Source organism: Narcine bancroftii, chromosome 12, assembly GCF_036971445.1.
Source record: "Narcine bancroftii isolate sNarBan1 chromosome 12, sNarBan1.hap1, whole genome shotgun sequence".
Lineage (NCBI taxonomy): Eukaryota > Metazoa > Chordata > Chondrichthyes > Torpediniformes > Narcinidae > Narcine > Narcine bancroftii.
The window spans coordinates 35,693,971-35,716,488 of NC_091480.1; the positions used below are offsets into that span (position 1 = coordinate 35,693,971).

The following is a 22,518-nucleotide window of genomic DNA, read 5'->3' on the forward strand; positions in this document are numbered from 1 at the left end:
TGCTGGAGAAACTCAGCAGGTCAAACAGTGCCTTCATGTAGCAAAGGTAGAGATACATCACTAACGTTTCGAGCTCGAGCCCTTCATCAAGGTATATAACAAAGTAGTAGAGCAAAGATTATAAGAAATTGTGCAACAATGTAAAGTAAAAATAAATGTGGAAGCCAGTGAGGAAATGAAAGGAAAATTTGTATATATATTTTTTAATTTAGGGATACAGTACAGCCCAGTTACAGGGCCTTCTGGCCCATGAGCCCGTGCCGTCCAAATACACCAATGAATCCACAAACCCCGTTTCTGAAGGGTGGGAGGAAAATTCAGCAACCGGAGGAAACTCATGCAGATGTGGGGAGAGCACTGGATTTGAACCCAGGTCACTGGCGCTATAATAGCGTTGTGCAGACCGTTATGTGAGGGTTGATAATAAAGACATATGTTGGGCACTATTGGTCGCCCCAATAATGAAGCAGACAAAGACTGAGGGGAACGATAAGCTTTATTGAGCAAGAGACTGCTGGTCCGGGTCTTGGCTAGGAAAATGAGCGGGAAGGAGAGGGGACTAGACCTTTATGGCCCGGGGCCTCTGATGCGTAGGAGCTAAGGCAGGGAAACCCTGGAGGGCTGGCCAGCGTGCATACAGCCATATCACCACATTCACTCCCCCTTTTTAAAAAAGAACCCACCGGTAACAACAAAACCTGGATACAATAAAAGAGCAATACAGAAATATTTAACAATTAAAGAACAACCAGGTTGAAGAAGCGGGAGCCCCCCACCAGCTAGAGGTTGAGCCACACAGGCGGCCTCCTCCGTCTACTGGACCGGACTGCCGGGGAACCGGTGTGTCAGTATGGCACTGTGGGGGTTGGGATGCTGGAAGTAGACTTCTGGAGTATTGGGGGGTCCTTCACAGCTGCAGGAAGGGTAGGAGCCTAGATGTCCGCTGCAAAGTAGGTGGCTCGGACTCCAGGCCTGTGCTTGGATGTGGCACCATCGGGTTCGCGGCGTGCTCAGCAGCTGGCAAGGCAGCCTCTGGGTCTCCAGCCCTTGCTAGGTCTAGTATGGGCACAGTGTCATCGTGGCCGTCCGGGTACCTCATAAATGCATACTGGGGTTTGCATGAATGAGGTGTACCACTTCAACCAGTGGATCTATTTTATGGCCTCTGATGTGCCTCCGAAGGAGAACCGGCCCTGGGGATGTCAGCCAAGGAGGAATGGAAGAACCATTCACTGACCTCCTAGGAAAAGAGGCGTTCATGTGAGGTGGTGTTAGTAACGGTGCAGAGTAATGACTGGATAGTGTGGAGGGCTTTGGGCAACACGTCCTGCCAGCGGGACACTAGCAAGTTTTTGGACCTTAGGGCCAGGAGCACCGCCTTCCAGACGGTGTCGTTCCCTCTTTCCATCTGGCCATTACCTCTCGGGTGATAACTGGTGGTCCTGCTGGTGGCTATACTTCTGGTCATGAAGTACTGACGCAGCTCCTCACTCATGAACGAGGTCCCCCGGTCACTATGAATATAATCGGGGTACCTGAACAGAGTGAAGATAGTGCTCAGGGCCTTGATGACCGTGGCTGAGGTCATATCCGGGCAGGGTTTTGCAAAGGGGAACCTAAAAAACTGTCAGGAAGTAGGTGTTCCTATTTGTGGTCGGGAGGGGGCCCTTGAAATCGACACTGAATCATTCGAAGGGGCAAGTGGCCTTGATGATGTGTACCTTTTCTGGCCGGTAGAACTGGGGGCGCAGATTTGGCAGCATCTGGTTGTGGACTAGACATCCTTGACAGAGTACGGGTGGTTCCTTGACCTGATAAAATGATACAACCTCATAACTCCGGGGTGACACAGACTGTTGTGCAGGACTTGGAAATGGTTGAGATGCGCACAAGCTCACATCCCTCAGGATAGGGCGTCTGAGGGATCGTTGAGCTTACCTGGCCAGTGCAAGATGTCATAGTTGTAGGTGGATAGCTCAATCCTCCACTTCAGAATCTTGTCATTTTTGATTTTACCCCGTTGTTTGGCCATTGCCCTCTGATCAGTCAACAGGGTAAATCTTTTACTGGCTAGGTAGTGCCACCAGTGGCGCACTGCTTCAACGATCGCTTGCGCCTCCTTCTCGACAGAGGAGTGCTAGAGTTTGGGGCCATGGAGGGTGCGGGAAAAAAGTGCTACCGGCCTCCCTGCCTGGTTTAATGTGGTGGCCAGTGTGAAGTCGGAGGCATCGCTTTCCACCTGGAAGGGGACGGACTCATCCACAGCATGCGATGTTCCCACAGATCTGATTAAAAGCAGCTTGGGCCTTGGCCGATAGTGGAAATGTGGTTGACCGAATTAGGGGATGGGCCTTATCAGTGTAGTTGGGCACCCACTGCGCGTAATATGAGAACAGCCTAGGCATCTTTTCAGTGCCTTCAGGGTGTTCGGGACAGGGAGTCCCAGAAGGGGTCGTATGCGGTCAGGGTCGGGAGCAATGACATCATGTGCCATGATACATCCAAGAAGAGCCAGGCGCTCCATGTTGAACACGCACTTGTCCTCGTTGTACGTCAAGTTAAGTAACTTGGCTGTACGCAAGAACTTGGCGAGATTTACGTCGTGGTCCTGCTGATCATGGCTGCAAATGGTGACATTGTCGAGGTAGGGGAATGTTGCTGTCAGCCCGTGTTCTTCCACCATCTGGTCCATTACTTTCTGGAAAGCAGAAATACCGTTAGTAACACCAAAGGGCACCCGCAGGAAATGGAAGAGTTTCCCGTCGGTTTTGAATCCAGTATAGATTCAATCGCTCAAACAGAGGGGGAGTTGGTGGTAAGCCGACTTGAGGTCAATAGTTGAAAAAATTCTGTATTTGGCAACCTTATTGACCAAGTCGGCTATACGGGGGAGCGGGTACGTATCCAGATGGGTGAAGCTGTTGATGGTTTGACTATAGTCAATTACCATCCAGGGCTTGCCAGCCCCTCTGACCATGAGGACCTGTACTCTCCAGGGGCTGGTGTTAGGGGCTATGATCCCCTCCGTTAGGAGTCGTTGGACTTCAGCCTGGATAAATTGCATATCCTCCGAACTATAGCGCCGACTCTTGGTGGCGAGGGTTTGCAATCCGGGGTGACGGAAGGGGCACCCTTAAGGTGGTGAGGCCACAGGTCATAGTCGGTGACTGAGTGCCGGGACCGCTGGATGGTGCCGGGGACCGAGTGCCAATACCATTGGACGGTGTCGGAGATTGGATGCCGGGGCCACAGGACGGTAACGGGGTCTAGCTATCCAGTTGGGGATGGACACCCAAATGCTGTGGACTGAAAATGGTCACTGGTGGCTGGGACCCTTTGAACGCCATCATCACACTCCTAAACTGACTCTGAAAGTCAAGGCTTAGGAGGATCGGTGCATAGAGGCAGGGCATGATTAATAACACAAAGCCGTTATAACATTCCCCACCAACTATCAGTGACACTACACAATACCCCCAGATACTCATCTGTTGGTCCTTAGCCACCTTTGAAAACATCTCGGTCATGGGTCGGAGCGGGATGGAGAGTCTCTGGACCACATAGGGGTGTACGAAGCTTTCCATACAGCCGCTATCAAAAAGACAGTTAGTTTTATGTCCATTCACCTCGATCTGCATCATTGAGTTTGAGATCGGGTGAGGTCTGGCTTGGTTCAGTGTCACTGAAGCGAGGAGCGGCATTCCTTCATCGTCATCGTCGGTGGGGAGGCTCGCCCAAGATGTCGTCCTCCATGTTGACCATGCAGCATCGGATGAAGAAGAAGCCGGAAGTGGAGTCGAGGCAGCCGGAAGTGAGATCACTATATTAGTAGGCTGAGGTGCCGAGGTTGGGAGTGATGGCTGGTAAGATGGCGCTCCCCCCACCACGCATGTGGTCAGTGCCGGAAGTTCTTCAGGGACACACAACGCACTGCTCGCTGGCTGCGATCGAGACATGCAGACCTTTAGATAGTGGCCCCTCTTTCCACAGCCCAAGCACGTCACTCCTTTCGTGGGGCAGAGGCGCCTCGCATGCCTGGTCTGCTCACAGAAGTTGCATCTCGACAATGGGGTCGGCATGATTGCGGCCGCGGTCGGGTCGCTGATGTCTGACGTTAAGTCCCGATGGCCCTCATGGTGGAACATACACAGTTGGCCCGCTTCTGCCCGCGATCAACACCACTTGGTGCTGGGCTGAGTCCAGAGTTCTGACCAGTTTGATAGCCCTTTTGAGAGGGTGCGGGTCTTCCTCAAGGAGTCTTTGCCGGATGTAGTCTGACCTTAACCCTGACACGAAGGCGCCTCTGATCAGCTCTTCCATGCACTGGTTCAGCGATATCATGCCCAGGCCTATGAGAACCCCCAAACAGTCTCTTCCCAGTGTGACCAGAGATCAGACGAACTCTTCAGCAGACTCATCAGACTATTGTTCCAGGACACCAGCAAGTAACGGGAGTAAACCGAGTTCACCTTGGGTTTATATAGCTCCCGCTACTCAGCCATCGCCTCAGTGTAGGTCGCGCTGCTTTGGATGGTCAGGTAGGCCTTCTGGCTGACTCATGCTTGAAGGATCTTGAGCTTCTTTTCATCTGAGTCGACCACCTCTGCAGCGGCGTCAAGGAAATTATTAAAACAGTTCACCCACTGCTCGAAACGCTCTGATGCACCAGGACTTGTTGGTCTACCTCCAGCCTTTCAGGGTGCAGCAATTTCTCCATAACTGGAGAGCTCTAAAATCTTGCTTAATAAATTGTTGGGCGCTATTGGTCACCCCAATAATGATGCAGACAGAAGACTGAGGGGAATGTTAGACTTTATTGAGCAAGAGACTGCTGGCCCGGGTCTAGGCTAGGAAATGAGTGGGAAGGAGAGGGGACTCGACCTTTATGACCCAGGGTCACATGGGTAGGATCAAGGCAGGGAAATCCTGGAGGGCGGACCAGCTAGTGCATACAGCCATATCACCACAACATAGCTGTTTCATTAAAGTGTATCAGCCTTCATTGCAGAGGAGAGAATAGTGTTGCAGAAATAGAATGGGGGCCAAAGCCTAATTCTGGGAATGATTTGAAACTTACTCACCTCACAAAAGAAAAAGTAATGGAAAAACCAATAGCAGTATGATTGCATACTGCTATAAAATGTCAGCCTGCAGCTGACGTGGACATTTACCCCTCCATAAATCTTCATCTGCGAAGCCAAGCCAAAGAAAGAAGATAAAATGTAACTACACAAATAGTGATCTTTCAGTTGTGAGTTACACTCCCGCACTCACAAGTCTGTCCATGGCCTTGTGTACTGTCCCAACCAGACCTTCTCTTTCTCTCTGGCTTGGCTTCGCGGACGAAGATTTATGGAGGGGTATGTCCACGTCTGCTGCAGGCTCGTTGGTGACTGACAAGTCCGATGCCAGACAGGCAGGCAACCAGACCACCTGTAGATTGAAGGAACACCACCTTATTTTCTGTCTGGACACCCTCCAGCCACATAGCATGATCACTGACTTTACTGCTTTTGATCAAACTTGCTCGCCTTTTCTTTCCCCTCCCCGCTTTTCCTGTCTTTCCAGTTCTTTCTCCCACCCAGCCCAGCCATACCCCTGCCCCCACATGGCTGCTGTCCCCTCCCTCCTTTCTCCTCCTATCATCTCCTGCCTCTTCTATCCCTCCTTCCCCCTCCCCCCCCTTCACTTTTGTTCAGACAGTTGCCAGCATTTACTCTGATGAAGGGCTCAAGCCCGGTCAGTTCTGTTGCATCAAGGACACGGTTTGACCTGCTGAGCTTCTCCAGTACTTTGTGTTTTTATTTCAAAATTCCGTGTTTTAGTTGATTTGAAATACAACACTAAAGTTTAAAACAGTTTCAGAGGCAAAATATAGATCAATAGACCAATGACACAGCAAGAAATCATGGAAGGAGAGCAAACTGTGGGACATAACATGACAGCTTAGTGTTTATTGCAAAGGGGTTGGAATGCAAAAGTGAGAAAATCTTGGTGGTGCACTGCAGAGCTTTAGTAAGTCCTAATTTGAAGTAATGTGTGAACCTAAAAATGGGTACACTTGGCTTGGAGTCTATGAAGCAAAGGTTCCTTCCAGTGGTTCTCAACCTTTTTCCTTTCCACTGACATACCGCTTGAAGTATTCCCTATGCAGTAGGTGCTCTGTGATCAGTAAGGGTTTGTGAGGTAAGGTGCTTTGTGAGTAGAAAGAAAAAGGTTGAAAATTGTACCTCATTGACTCGTTATGTGCACGGTTTCAGAACTCCAAACGAAATGGGCCAATGACAATTTTTCTCAAGCAAAATATTTCAGCAACTATTGGGCCCAGAGCAGTGGTTCTCAACCTTCCCTTCCCACTCACACACCACCTTAAACAATCCTTTACTCATCACAGAGCACTGATGGTATAAGGATTACTTAAAGTGGAAAGAAAAAGGTTGAGAACCACTGCCTGAGGCTGCTTCTGGAGGTGAATGACCTCCAATCATTAATGAGAGGTGATCAAATTGAAATGGGGTGGCTGAGCGATTGTTTCCTCCAGTGTAAAGTTTAGAATTAGGCACTCAGGGAAAGGAAGCGGCCATTTACAATGGAAATCAGTGCAGAGAGTTGTAGATCTTTTCGAATTCTCCACTTCAAAGGGTTTATTTATTGAATTTGTGCATGACTGAGACAGATATATTCATTTACATCAATGGAATGATGTAAATGTCTAGGGACTATACGGAAACGTGGACTTTGCTGGTCTTCTCCCGTGTGTGTCTCTGAAGTATGGTTGGTAGATTTTCAGGACAAGAATGGGTTAAGGGGCCAAGTTATTTCTGCAAAGTTACCCATGAACTAATTGAATGGCAGACAAGCCATGAGGAGTGGAATTCCTTCCACTCTTATTCCAAGATAAAAAAGAATTGCTAGAAACATAAACTTGTGAGCTCACATGCTGACTGGATCATCGGAATGGAACTTCATTTCTTTCACGGTTCCATTAGCCAAAGGCTTCACATCACAATTTAAACCAATGTGGTTTTTGTTGGAACCACTGCCTTTATCCAAACTCTTTTACTGATCCACTAAATTACTATTAGAACTGGATCTTATCCTGAACATTCAGAATACTTAAAGATTACAACTTTCCACAACAGAGCATTTTTGCTGGAAACAATAATATCCCATGCATGCAAATAGGCTGGCAGGACAAGTACATTTTTACACGGAAATGAACGAGACGTTTGCGCCACTGGGCCACCATTTACGAGGTGCCAGCTATTGGAAAGTTGCTAGGCCCTTTTCTGGAGGGAATTTAAGAATGCTCAGACTGTAGTCTCATTCTCCTTCCCTTTCCTACCCCCTGCCAGTCGCTTGTGCAGTCCTCATCTGTGTGATGCACTAGAAGTCAATCCCAGCGTTGTATGCATGAATAATTACAGCAGGATTCTGGGTACAAAAGACTTACAGCTTTAAGCCCTAGCGATGCCATGTTTTGCATCTTTTCCTGTTGTTGAAATGACTGAGAAGAATGGAACATTAAATAGCAAATACTTCGTAAAAAGTCACAATCTCATTGATAACTTTGAAACTGTGTTCACATAGACTACAATTCTACTTACCAAAACACAGACATTTTCAGGGCTTGAGTCCTGAGTAAGACAGGAAGGCTTATAGGAACAAAACTATGCCTTTCACCCCTTTGTGACAGTTCCATTATTCAGATAAATCTTGGCTGATCTCCACTTTTATTGTTCATCTTGGTTTGATATCCTGCTCTAACACATTAAAAAAAATAGGTCCTTACTCACTTCATGAAAATGACTTATTTTCTAACCCATCCACTCTGTAAATAACTTGCCCATCTCAACTAGATCAACCCTTAATCTTGTGCATTGGATCTGTGGACCAGCAATTACTGGGGTGCTTAGCTTCAGGACATCGATGGATTGGTACTGTGGCTTGCCAAGCTAGCCATCTTCTGACCACTTGCTTGGGAATAAAGCTGGTCCCATGTCGGTGGGAGGTGGAATAATCGCTGCCAATTAGTGGGTCAAGCCCACTGAGACTTCCAAGTATAATGGAATGATTGTACTGCCTGGTGGGGCCAGGGAAATGTTTCAAATATGTAAGTCTGCAGACTCTGAGTTGAAAAGCAATTCACAGAAGTGCTCCATTGGTGAAACTGGATGCAGAATGGAAGATCATTTTGTTGAGCTCCTTTGCTCTGACTGCCCACAATAGCAAGGTGGCCAACCATTTTACCTCCACATTTCCTCACAGACATGTCTGTCCATGGTTTCGTGCACTACCAAACCAAAGCTACCCATAAATTGAAGGAATAACACCTTATATTTCATCTGGCCACTCCCCATCCAGAAAGCATTAACATTGAACTCCAATTTCCATTAAACCCCTTCCTCGACTCTCTCTCTTCCTCTGTTCCCTGTCTTCTTTCCTCCAGCTCCTAACCCCTTCTCTTCCCTTGTTGGGGGTCATGTACTTTCCTTCGTTGGGAGCGTTGCTGGCCGCTGTTGATAACATAAGCGATGCAACGCGCAGGGGTAAATAGTGCACATGTGCAGGTGTGTTAAGCATCTGTATAAAGGTGTTTGGGGCTTTAAGAATGGAATGTTGTGTCGAATGGATAATAAAAGAAAGTAGACTTCTCGGTGTGCTGAAAGAAGTGAGTGAGTGTATTCTTTATTTGTTTGTTAGCTGCGGTAAATTGGTGCCGTTACATCCTCTCCTACCCTCCCCATCACGTCTCAGCTTTTTTTCTACCCTGCCTATGACCTCTTAACAGTTAGCCTGTGCTACTCCCCCTGCTCCTTCCTCCCTTCTCTCCTCGTTTCCTTCCACCTTCTTATCCAGGAGCCTGCCTGTCCTTTGCCCGTACATTGATGAAGAGCTCAGGCCTGAAATGTCCCTATACGTTCTGTAGACGCTGCTTAGCCTGTTGAATTTCTCCAGCACTTCTAGGGAAAGATTTGTTCTGGGTTTAAAGAGCAGAAATAAAAATGCTGGAGAAACACTGGGCTGCATGGTTGGCCTAGCGGTTAGCGCAATGCTGTTATAGCACCAGAGATCGGGACCGTGTTTCAAAAATTCGTGCTTCTGTAAGGAGTTTGCATGTTCTCCCCATGTCTATGTGGGTTTTCCCCGGGGGCTCCAATTTCCTCCCACCCTTCAAAGTGTACGGGGATTGTAGGTTAATTGGGCGCCACAGACTCATGTGCCAAAATGGCCTGTTACCATGCTGTATGTCTACGCTTACATCCACACTTAAACTCAGCGAGCTAGGCAGCATTCATGAAAGGAAACAGTGGACATTTCAAGGTGAAACCATGCTTCAGGACTCAGTGTGGGTAATGGTAGACTGTCCATTTGTAGGATATTCTCATTAACTTAAGCAACACCAGATGAGCAGACAGTTACACATTCTACTGCAGAATGAAAGCCTTTTTGCCATTAACTCATCTGTGTGTAGGAATCTTCTTCAACATGAGGTCAGAAGATATATCAGCAACTGTAGTGGGAAATCCTGAAAGGGAAGTTATACGATTTGGAAATAATAGTTTTTCCATGAGGCAATGTGAGTGGGTTTGAAAACTGTACAGCTAATCAATCTCTAAATGATATGGGAGATTAGTGGCAGATTTAAATAGAAAGGCAGGAAACTTGTGAAGGGAGATTATTTTGGCATCTTGATCCCAGTGTAAAATGGTGAAAAATGGTAAAATAATGGCTGATCCAGTCTACTATTTGAATCCCTACTCTCTCCTGATCTGGAGGAAGAAAGATGGCCTTGTTTCACACTTCGGGCACACTTGCGGCAGGCAGTGTGGTCTGGACGGAGACTAGACCCTGGAACTTCCTGGAGTGCAAAATGCAAGTCGGCACATGCTATGAGTGTGTAGTTAAAGACACAAAAATGCTGGAGGAACTCTGTTGGTTTCACAGTGTTGCTAGAAGGTAAAGATACATTACCGATGTTTCGGGCCTGAGACCTTCTTCCCGGAACTTCCCGACAGACTTTGGCATCGAGGAAACTTGAGACACTTATTAAACATTCAATGGAGTTAAAATTGATAATTTATCTTTTGATCCCCAAACCCAAATTATTAATTAAAGAGTTGGGATTTAAAGGGTATAAAGACAATACAGGATTGTTTGAAGAGGGACACTTTCTTTCTTTTAATCAAATGTGAGAGAGATTTGATAAATTTCTAAATTCTTTGTTTGTGTATTACCAACTTAGAGCCTTGGTAAAGGATAATTAGGGTAGAGAGATGAATTTACCTACTTTGTCGAGATTTAAGTCTTTGATTTCCTCTGTACAAAAGATGGGTTATATTTCAGTTATGTACAATTTGTTACAAGATAATATGGATAAATTGGATTGGGAAAAATTTAAACTTAAATGGGAGAGTGATTTAGTGTTTATTTTTCCTGAAGACGATTGGTCAGATATAGAAACATAGAAACATAGAAGATAGGAGCAGGAGTAGGTTATTCGACCCTTCGAGCCTGCTCCGCCATTCAACGAGATCATGGCTGATCTTAAAGTTCAGTACCCCATCCCCGCCTTCTCTCCATAACCTTTAATACCCTTATACTGAAGAAATAGATCTAATTCCCTCTTAAATATATTTAATGAACCTGCCTCTACTGCCCTCTGTGGCAATGAATTCCACAGATTCACCACCCTCTGGGTAAAGAAATTCCTCCTCATCTCGGTCCTAAATGGTTTGCCTATTATCCTCAAATCATGGCCCCGGGTTCTGGATTTTCCCATCCTTGGAAACATCCCATTTGCATCCATTCTGTCCAGTCCTGCCAGAATTTTATAGGTCTCTATGAGATCCCCTCTCAATCTTCTAAACTCCAGCGAGTACAATCCCAATTTGCGCAATCTATCCTCATAAGTTATTTCTGCCATTCCAGGTATCAGCCTGGTGAATCGCCTCTGCACTCCTTCCATTGCAAGAACATCCTTCCTTAGATAAGGTGACCAAAACTGCACATAATACTCCAGGTGGGGTCTCACCAAGGCCCTGTACAGCTGCAGTAAGGTATCCTTGTTCCTATACTCAAACCCTCTTGATATGAAGGCCAACATACCATTTGCCTTTTTAACCACCTGCTGTACCTGCATGCTCGCCTTCAGAGACTGGTGTACAAGTACCCCTAGGTCTCTCTGCACTTCCCCATCTCTTAATCTATTGCCATTCAAATAGTAATCTGCCCTCCGGTTTGTATTACCAAAGTGGATAACCTCACATTGATCCACATTGTAGTGCATTTGCCATGTATCTGCCCAGTCCCTCAATTTATCCAAATCACACTGGAGCTTCCTGACCCCCCTCTTCCTAGCTTAGTGTCATCTGCAAATTTGGAGATATTCCATCCAATCCCCTCATCCAGATCATTGATGTAAATTGTGAACAGCTGTGGTCCCAGTACAGATCCCTGTGGCACCCCACTGGTCACCGCCTGCCTCTCAGAAAATGAGCCATTTATCCCAACTCTCTGTCTTCTACCTCCCAGCCAGTTCTCAATCTACATCAATACTTTGCCCCCAATCCCATGAGCCTTGATTTTGGAAGCCAGTCGTTTATGCGGGACCTTATCGAAGGCCTTTTGGAAGTCCAGGTACACCACATCCACTGGTTCTCCCCCATCTATTTTACCTGTCACTATCTCAAAGAATTTCAATAGATTTGTCACGCACGATTTACCTTTTGTAAATCCATGTTGACTCCGTCCGATCCCTTCTCTGCTAGTCATATGCTCCGCTATTACATCCTTAATAATGGATTCCATCATTTTGCCCACTACTGATGTAAGGCCCACCGGCTGATAATTCCCCGCTTTTTCTCTACCCCCCCCTTTTTAAATAGTGGGGTAACATTAGCTACCCTCTGTCACATTTGTGGCCTGAAATGTGAAGTTAATAAAACATTAAACACAAGTTTTATCAGGTAAACTTCTCCAAGTCTTTATTCTCCAGTTTCCTTTGTTCTCCTGCTTGTGCTCTTATCTCTCTCTCATACCACGTGACTTCCGGTACATCTCATACATATTCATTATCATGACATCCCTCCTTTAATCAGAAATAAACTTTACCTTCACTTACCAATATCCCTCGGAAACATACAAACATCGTAACTAATGGTAATACTATAACTCAACTACATAAAATTTACTTCCTACAGCACTCATACATGCACTTTATGATATAAGATTAAATACTGTCCCAAAGTTCTTATTAAAACTATGGCACAAAATCTTCGTATTGTTTGGGCACTTTCCGGTTTCGTTTCGGCCTGCCTGCGATATTGTCGTCGCTTCTCGGTTGTTCACTCTCGGCGTCGGAAATACTGCTCGCCACGGCTTCGGGTGTTTCTGGCGGTCTAGTCATTTCATCGGGAGTGCTGGTAACTGCCTCTGGAACATCATCAGGTCTCTCAGTTTCAGCATCTCGTATTGGCCTTTCAACCTCTTCGCTTGATGTATCTCTGGACTGGTACCTTTTTACACCTGATACATTTCTCTTATACAGGACTCCAGTCGGAGACTTGACTGTCACCATACTGCCACTTCTGGATACGACAGTATAGGGTTGATGGTAATAAGGTGTGTTTAGCTTACCACCAGTTTCATGCCTCACTAGAACATTATCTCCTGGCATGATGTCTGAGTACTTGGCTCCACGTTTTGAATCTGTGTACAGCTTTGCTGCACCTTTCTTTTCAGCATCGTGGTCCCTCATCTCCTGGTCGTCTCGGATTTTTGTGCGGATTTTTCTCCCAAAAAATGCTTCTGCAGGACTTTTTCCAGTGGTTGCATGAGGCGTTGCTCGATAGACAGCCACATAAGATAGCAATGCTTCTCGCCAATTTTGTCCTTCTGCGTGTGCAATCCTCAATCGTTTTTCAATGGATTGATTTTGTCTCTCAACTTCTCCGTTGGCTTGCGGCCATTTCGGAGTTACTTTATGATGGTGGATACCTGTGGTCCTCATGTAATCCGTAAATGTCTCTGAAATGAATTGTGGACCATTGTCAGAGTATAATGTAACAGGTAATCCATATCTTGCGAATATCTCTGCTTATGCTTGTATTGTTTTTTCAGTGGTTGTGGACTTCAACACCACGTACTCATAGTATCTGCTGTAGTAATCTATCACTACCATAATTGATTCACCCGTCGGTAAAGGTCCAAGAAAATCAACAGCTACGTTGATCCATGGTCCTGTCGGGAGTTGCGTACTCCGGATCGGTTCTGGCGGATTACTCCTACTTGTGATTTGACATCCGTGACAAGTTTTAACAAATTTCTCTGCGTCCTTATCACAACCTAGCCACCATACCTTGGTCCTGAGGTTTTGCTTGGTACCAACAATACCTAGGTGTCCTTCATGCGCTAAGGATACGATCTTCGGTCTCAATCTTTGTGGTATCACCAATCTGCAACCTCTTAATAAACACTGTCCAATGCAACAAAGTTCGTCTCTAATGGGAATGTAAGCTTTGTGAGTACACTTGTCCCATTGTCCACTCTGTATGCATTCTCTTACTTCCATGAGTTCTGGATCACGTTCAGATTCTCTCTCGACTTCCTTCGTAGTCACAGCTTTCGGTATCGACTGAATAGCTACGAAGCATACAAAGCTCTCTGTTTCTGTTCCCAATTGTGGACTTCCATCCTTCACCAATCTGGACAGCGGATCTGCAATGTTTGCTTTCCCTGCAATGTGGATTACTTTATATTTGTAGGGTTGTAGTCTGAGTACCCATCTCTCTATTCTGGCACATGGTTTGCATCTAGGTGCATAGATCACCTCTAATGGCTTAAGATCTGTGATGAGTTTAAATTCAATGCCGTATAAATATGCATGGAACCTCTCACAGGCCCATACAAGTCCGAGTGCTTCTTTCTCTGTCTGAGAGTATCTTCTTTCCACATCTGATAACGATCTGCTGGCATAGGCAATGATTCTTGGTCCTCCATCATGCATCTGGACCAACACAGCTCCTAAACCAACCGGGCTGGCATCCGCTATGACTTTGGTTGATGCCGCCGGATCGTAATATCCAAGAATTTTTGCATCTGTCAGGCTTTGCTTCAGCGCTGTGAACGCTTTCTTCTGCTCAGATCCAAAATGAAATGGTACACCTTTCCTGGTTAGTTTCCTTAGTGGTTCTGCCACTGTAGCGAAATTAGGAATGAACTTTGCACAAAAATTGACCAATCCCAGGAAACTCCTCACCTCTGTTGCGTTCTGAGGTGCACGTGCCTCTGCAATAGCTTTCACCTTGGCCTCTGCAGGGTTTAGTCCTTCCCGTGTAAGTCTGTGTCCCATGAAGTCCATTTCTGACACACCGAACTGGCACTTGTTTCCATTCACGGTAAGGCCTGCCTCCTGTAGTCTAGATAGTACACGCCTCAACCGTTTGTCATGCTCTTCCTTCGTTGGTGCATGGACTATGATGTCGTCAGAAATGTTGGCAACTCCAGGAATGCCTTGAATCACTCGATGGATTTCATACTGGTAGATCTCCGAAGCTGCATTAATTCCAAATGATAGTCTCTTGTAACGATGCAATCCATAGTGAGTCACAAATGTTGTTACATCTCGGGAACCTGGATCCAGCTCTAATTGATGATAGCCCCATTTCAGATCAATTTTTGAGAATACCTTACTGGTAGTTAGTTCTTGAAGTATTTCCTCCACTGTTGGTATAATGTGTCGTTCTCTAATTATAGCTTCATTGGCCATTCTCATGTCTACACATAGTCTTATGTCACCCTTTGGTTTGGGCACAATCACTACGGGACTGACTCATTGTGTCGAATGTTCCACTGGTTCAATAATGTCTTGTTCGATCAATTCTTTAATTTTGGCTTCGACTTTCCCACGAAGTCCAAACGGAGTTCGGCGCATTGGTTGTGTCTTGGGTTTGACCGTTTCATCTACCGCTAGCTTCAATTGTCGACCTTTCAGCTTTCCTACTCCTTGAAAGACTGCGGGGAATTCTTGCTTCATATCCTCATATGACTGAATTGAATTGACACAAGCTCCAATATGAAGTATTGCCAGGTCTTGCACTGTGTTTCTACTCAGCAATGGTTCTCCCCTCTCTTCTATGACCATAAACTCTGCTTCGGTGTACTTATCTCCAGCTTCAACAGTTGCAGTAAAACATCCAATGGTCTGCAATGGCTTGGTTGCTGTGTATGGATACAGTTTCTTGGAACACTTCTTTGAGGTACAGATGATCTTTTTCCTTTTCAACTTCTCCCGTAAATGTCGATCAATCACATTACTGTCACTGCTTGAGTCTACAATGACCTGCACTGTCACTCCACCAATGATCACTGGGACCTTCTCATGATGTACTTCATTCAACGTAAATTGGTAACAACTCTGTTCCTCCTGGGTATCATCATCGTCACTGTCTATCTGGCGAATGGTATCTTTCTTTCCAGGATACTTTCCTTTCCCCCAGGCTTTTCCTTTGGAAGTTGTACTCTTCCTCTTCTGGTCTGCATTGGACTTGCTTTTGCACTTCTTTGCAAAGTGGTCCTTACCTTCTCACTTTCTGCAAACTTTGCCTTTGGCTGGGCAATATGGGTCTTTTCCAAAGTGACCTCGGTTTCCACATCGATAACACTCCACGTCCTGTGTTGACGTATATCTTGGCTGGTTATGGCGATGTGAGAGTCTCTTAATTTGCTGGCTTGAGTTGTCTTTCAGGGTCATGGTATGAAATTGCCCTTCAACAGCCTCTAATGCAGCAGCAATGGTTAAAGCATCGGTGAGTTCCAACTCACTCCCTCTTTCCAGTAGACGTCTTCTGAGTTTATCTGATCTGCAGTGCTGTACGACTTGATACAGTAATTGGTTGTCCAAATCAGCTGGCATGTAATTGCATCCAACAGCTAGCTGGCGTAGTCTCGTCACGTACTGAGCAATTGTCTGGCCATCTTCTTGTCTCGTTCTCCGAAACAAATGGCGTTGAAATGTAGCATTCGGTGTCACTACATAGTGTGCATTTAATGCATCTACCACTTTCCGGTACTCATCCTTTCTTCCACTATTCAAAAGTGTCTTAAATGTTTCCCGAACTGCGGATCCTGCGGTGAAAAGAAGTAACGCCCTTCTCTGCGCTTTTTGTTCAACTGTACCAGTATCTAGAAATAGGCCACGACTGTCGGCGTAGGATTCAAATTCTTCCAGCCATGCCTTCCACTTCACACTTAAAGTGCTTGCATCACCCGTTGGGTCAAGATGAGCAATTCCACTATGTGTTAGAAAGTCACCGTCTGCCCCAGCCATAAGGAAATATTCCAGCCCCAAAAGTACTGAGACAAAGAGAAAATTCTTATCACCTTGAAATTGTCTGTAATCCTCTGTAATCTTGTTTAGTCTTTAATTTTCTTCAAGCTTATCCCATCCTCGTCGCCAATGTCACATTTGTGGCCCGAAATGTGAAGTTAATAAAACATTAAACACAAGTTTTATCAGGTAAACTTCTCCGAGTCTTTATTCTCCAGTTTCTTTTGTTCTCCTGCTTGTGCTCTTATCTCTCTCTCATACCACGTGACTTCCGGTACATCTCATACATATTCATTATCATGACACCCTCCAATCCATGGGTACTGATCCTGAGTCTATCGAGTTCTGGAAAATAATTCTTAAAGCATCTGCTATCTGAATGGCCACTTCCTTGAGTACCCTAGGATGTAGATTATCAGGCCCTTAAGATTTATCTGCCTTCAATCCCATCAATTTCCCCAAGACCATGTCCTTAGAGATACTGATTTCTTTCATTTCCTCCCTTGCATTAGTCTCTATGTTTCCCAACATCCTTAGGAGGTTATTTGTATCGTCTCTTGTAAAAACAGAACTAAAGTAAGAATTTAATTGGTCTGCCATTTCCTTATTCCCCATTATATATTCCCCTGATTCCGACTGCAAAGGACCTACTCTGGATTTCACCAATCTTTTCCTCTTGACATATTTATAAAAGCGTTTGCAGTCGGTTTTTATATTTGCCGCAAGCTTACTTTTGTAATTTATTTTTGCTCTCTTGATTAATCCCTTTGTCCTCCTTTGCTGCATCTTGAACTGCTCCCAGTCTTCGGTTGCGGTACTTTTTTGGCCAATTGATATGCTCTCTCTTTGGACCCAATGCTGTCTCTAATTTCCCTTGTTATCCACGGTTGAGTCACCTTTTTTTGGTTTATTTTTATGCCAAACCGGTATAAACGATTTTTGCAATTTCTCCATTAGATCTGTGAATGCTTTCCATTGTCTATCCACAGTCAACTCCCCCATAAACACCACCCAATCAATCTTACTCAACTCCCGTCTCATACCATCATAATTCCCTTTATTTAAATTCAGGACCTTAGTCTCGGTTTTAATTTCATCACTCTCCATGTCGAGTGAGAATTCGATCATATTGTGATCGCTCCTACCCAAAGGGCCTCGCACAACAAGATTGTTGATTAGCCCCTTATCATTGCATAATACCCAATCTAAAATGACCTGCTCCCGAGTTGGTTCCTCGACATATTGGTCTAGATAACCGTCCTGTAAACATTCAAGGAATTCCTCCTCCTCTGTATTTTTACTAATTTGGCTAGTCCAATCTATATGCAAATTAAAGTCTCCCATGATGACAGCTGTTCCCTTATTGCACGCTTTTCTAACTTCTCTTTAAATGCCTTCCCTCACCTCTACACTACTATTTGGAGGCCTATATACCACCCCCACTAACGTTTTCCGCCCCTTGCTATTCCTCAGTTCTACCCATATAGATCCCGCATCTTCTGAGTTAATATCCTTCCTGTCAATCGTGTCGGTCGGTCCCTTCTCTCACCATCAATACTACCCCACCCCCTTTTCTTTCTTGCCGATCCCTCCTAAATATCGTATACCCCGGGATGTTAAGTTCCCAGGCTTGCCCACCCTGCAGCCATGTTTGTGTAATCCCAATCAAATCATATTTGTTTATCTCAATTTCCACAGCTAATTCATCTACCTTGTTCCGAATGCTTCTTGCATTAAGATATAAAGCCTTCAGATTTGCTTTTTTCACCCTCCTTGCTCTTTCTGATTTTTTACTTTCACTGCCTAACCTAACTTTTCCTGTTTTATCTTTTCTGTCCTTTGCCCTATCATACAGGTTCCCTCCTCCCTGCCAAATTAGTTTAAACCGCACCCAGGACAATGTAATCAAATTGACTAATGTAAGATATGGAATGGTTCATTATAATTTTTTACATCAATTATATTTGACTCCGGAGAAACTGAAAAAATATGGGTTTAGTAATTCAGACTCATGTTTTAGATGTGATTCATGTATTGGAACTTTTTTACATGCTGTTTGGACCTTCTGGCAAGGAATTAAAGTAGTTTTGGAAAAATTGTATAACTTTACATCACCATTAGACCCAACGATTTTCTTGTTGGGTAATTTGATTTCGTTGTGGGGATTAGGATTGGATAAAATTCAAATTGCTTTTGTACGTTTGGTGTTATCAGTAGCGCGTAAATGTGTTATGAGTACTTGGAAAGACAATACAGAGATTAATATGTGGCATAATGAATTAAAACTTATATTGTTATGGAAAAAATTTCCTATAATTTACATGATAATTATTCCTTTTTTCTTAGCAAATGGTCTCCGCATTTGGAATATATGCATTTAGATATACTTTGAATTTTTCTTAACATTTATAATTTTTTAATATATAATTTATATTTTTGGCTCCCCTTAAGGGAGTTGGCTAAAGGGGTGGGAGAGTGGGGTTTGGTTTTCTTTTATTTTACATTTTTTTCTTGTTTTTTAAACATATATATCTTTGTAAAATCAATTTTTGACGATTATTGGACTGTATGTTATGTTTTTTCTATCTTTAAATATAGTTTGAAAAAAGGAAGCTTGAGACACAATTTGAGTTCTGCAAGGCATTATAACAGTTTTTAACAAAAACTAGTTCAATTCACATTAATAGTTATATGAAGTTAAACTTATATAAATGTTTATTAAAATTACATTTTAAGTTTTAAAAAAAATCAATTAAACAAAAGAAAGTCAGAAGTAATTACAATGATGTAATAAAAATTACTTTCTCTCAGGCTCGGAATTCCATTGAAATCACTCTACTTCTATGCCAAGTGTGAGCTGGCTGATGCCCCAGCCTATTACTGCGAATCGCAGCAAGATCTGCCTTCATTCTCAGACTTCATGCTGAGTTCAGCCGCAGAGCAGATGTGGTGCCATCTGCCATTATCCAGGAGCGTTTGAGGTTCACTGATTGAATCCACTGACTTCAACCCAGCAGCTATCAGTGTAAAACTAGGCTGTAGTGTTTTTGCTTTAGATACTATTGCGAAACAGTGCTCAACTTACACTTAAATGCACATGTTAGCTACCATTCAAGGAGCTATTAAAATCCATTTTCAGAATCGCAGAGCCAACTCTTCTTTGAAGCAAGGTAATAGAAAATACGCTAATGTGGAATTGTTTTAAGTAAAGTTTTAAGAACAGTGATAAACAAATCCATTATACAGTTTCTTTTTAATAAATGAACCTGATTTCAAATTATTTAATTGGCATATTAAATCATGAGCTGTGTTCTGTTCTTTTGTAAATTTAATATTGCTTTTTAAATTCAAATTTAGACATACAGCAGAGTAACTGGGCCATTTCGGCCCACAATCCTGTGCCATCCAATTACAAACTGCAATGCCCGTACGCTTTGAATGGTGGGAGGAAACCGGAACCCCCCCCCCCACCAGGGAAAACCCACGCAGACACGGGGCGAACATGCAAACTCCTTACAGAGCGTGCAGAATTCAAGCCCTGGTCCCGATTGTTGGCGCTATAACAGCGTTGAGCTGACCGCTAGACCAACCGTACTGCGCCATGTTGCAAGATTATTTTGAAGAGCCATCCAATACCGTGCAATGATTGGAATCTTTTCATTTTTGCCTTGGGTGTGCAGCCAGCTTTATGAGTAGGAGCACATGGTCAGGCAGGTCAAACCCTGAACTAGAGTAAAAGATCTTGCAAAAGGCAAGTTTGAGTGTTTTGGGGTGCAATCCATATTTTAAATTCCCTGCATGTGCTGGTTATGTAGATTTTTGCCTGATTGGTAACTCATATAACAATTGGAAACAAGAGGAAATTCTACCCCTAAAACACCTTCAATCCTCTCCTTTATATGTGCAGCATAATTTGCAAATCAATCCTTTCAAAATCATGCACTTTGAAGCATTTTTGCTTGGGGCCTAGAACTGTCACCTTGTTATTTCCACGTAACACAGCAGAGAGAATAGATCCACAAGGTTTCAAAACCTTCTCCATAAAATGCGTAAACTGGCAGAGGAAGCCAGTATAACACCAAGCTAAAATCCCAATCCCACACACTTTTCACATTCAAAATAGAGTTCCAAAATAAATCCATCTTTGCATGGATCTAAAGGGATTTCTCCAACTTTAGGTTGCAGTTGGCCATAACTAATTGAATTTGCGGCACTCATGCATAGACATTTAAGGCAGAAAGCCAAAGATTCCCAAGGATAAATAAATGGGAAGGCACTGAGGCATGTAACTTCAAAAGAGACCTGTGTTAACTAGTCACCAACTGACAAAGTTAACAAAAGTGGACTTTTGTTTAAACTGCTATAATAAGAGGAGAATGTACCATTTTCGGGAGTTTTGCACGTGGGTCAGAGGTTGTCTTTCTCTTTGTACTGCTTGCAGCTGGCAGGCTGGTTGCTCTCTCCCCTCTCCTCAAACTCACACACTTTTGTCTTTCTCTAAAGACAGGAATCTTTCCTAAAGGAGAGTGATTGCCATACAAAAGAATTCCTTCCATTGATCCTCTGAGGGCCACGAGAACGTGCCTGAGCTGCTTAAAGACTTCAGAGTTAAAAATGATACCCTCGCTCCACCACACAAAGGAGGACGTCTTTCAAATGCCGCGTATCATGGAGAATCCATCGCCACTTTTATGAAGTTGGGATGGTAGCTGATGTTGCTACTGTGTTGAGATTTATATAGCACCTGTCATTAACTCAGAATACCCCAAATCACCTTACAGCAATATCTCTCAAAGTGTGGTAATGCAGGAAATGGGGCAGCCAATTTGCACACTGAGATCCCACAAAGAACGAGTATTTCACTTTGATGATACAGTTGAGGAGTAAATACCAGTCAGACCACTGCAAGATGCTTTTGCTATTTTTTAAGATGTGCTCTGGGAATATCTACTTTTGAAGAGAGCCTCATATTGAATCTAATTCAATAAATGGCATCTCCACCAGGGCAGATTAAAACATGAAAGTCTGCAGACACCATGATTGAAGTAAAAACACAAACCTGGAGAAAATCAAACAGGTTTATATATATATATAGGGAAAGATAAAGATACAAAACCAATGGCATGCTCTTCTATAGAGGGCCAGTCTGGGTTTTATGCTCCAGTATTGTCCACATCCTTCTTACCCAAAGGAAAGAGCGGTGCCACCATGCTGAGTTGGGCACCAGCCTTAACCTACAATTGTAGAGTGCAGAAGGTGCCAGTGTGAATGGATTGCCAGGGCCCAAACTATGTATGTGAACTGTTGAGGAGAATATCTGCTTCTCCAGAAACCACAAAATCAATAAAGCGCAGTTTCAATACATTCTTTCTGATCCCTGACCCGCTGCTGATATGCCTGGTCGCACAATTCACTGCCATGGACCAGGGAGATCAAAGCAGGGATGGTACATGTGGCACTAGAGGCAACAGAATCATGTCAAAGGAGTCCATATCCTGAATTAGGTCAGTGCTTTAGAAACCCACGAATGGGCCTCTATCACAACGGGGCTTGTTCAACAGTGCCCAGTAACAGGCATATAGGGCCGTGATCCATTGTGAGGTTGTTGCCAATTTTTTGAAGACAGGTGTAGTGAGGATAATTTGATGCTGAAGTTTTTTTAATGGAAATTATTGTTGTAGAATGTTGGAGTAGCAAGCTTGAAGGATCCAGGTAAGGATAACCGATGGTTTGAACTGAACTAGAGCCTTGTGCGGCTGCAGAGGTATTTGAGCACATAAAGTGACTGCAAACTCAACATGCTATGGTGGGAAATTGGGCAGCAGCAAAAGGATGGGGAAGGGAAACACAACTTAAATACCAGTCCATTAAATATGAATACTCTTCGGATGCAAAACCCAAAAGAAGCTGTTGTGAAGTTATCACTCAGACGCCATAAAGATTTGCTGCTCTGCCCTCCCTCTCTTATCCATCTATTACCTCCTGCCTGTGTGACTGTTCTCCTCCCCCTGCCCCTTCCCCCACCCCCCCACCCTACATTTTGCTCATACCTTGATGAAGGGCTAAAGCCCCACTGGTTTATCTTTGCTATATGAAGTGCACTGTTTGACCAGCTGAGTTTCCCCAGCATCGTGTTTTTACTGGTGATCCCTACTGTTCTTTTTTTTTATTTTGGCAAAGGCTGGCTC

The 22,518-nt window shown here is 44.3% G+C and overlaps 1 long non-coding RNA gene across 1 annotated transcript in view; it reads left to right on the forward strand.

Annotated features, from left to right (window-relative positions):
- LOC138746974 (uncharacterized) overlaps positions 1 to 21,692 on the forward strand; it is a 29,779-nt gene extending 8,087 nt beyond the window's left edge. Inside the window, exons 2-3 of the long non-coding RNA XR_011347218.1 lie at positions 19,142 to 19,500; positions 20,834 to 21,692. This is a non-coding gene — a long non-coding RNA (uncharacterized lncRNA). The remainder of the gene's footprint in view (positions 1 to 19,141; positions 19,501 to 20,833) is intronic.
- Positions 21,693 to 22,518: the final 826 nt, after the last annotated feature.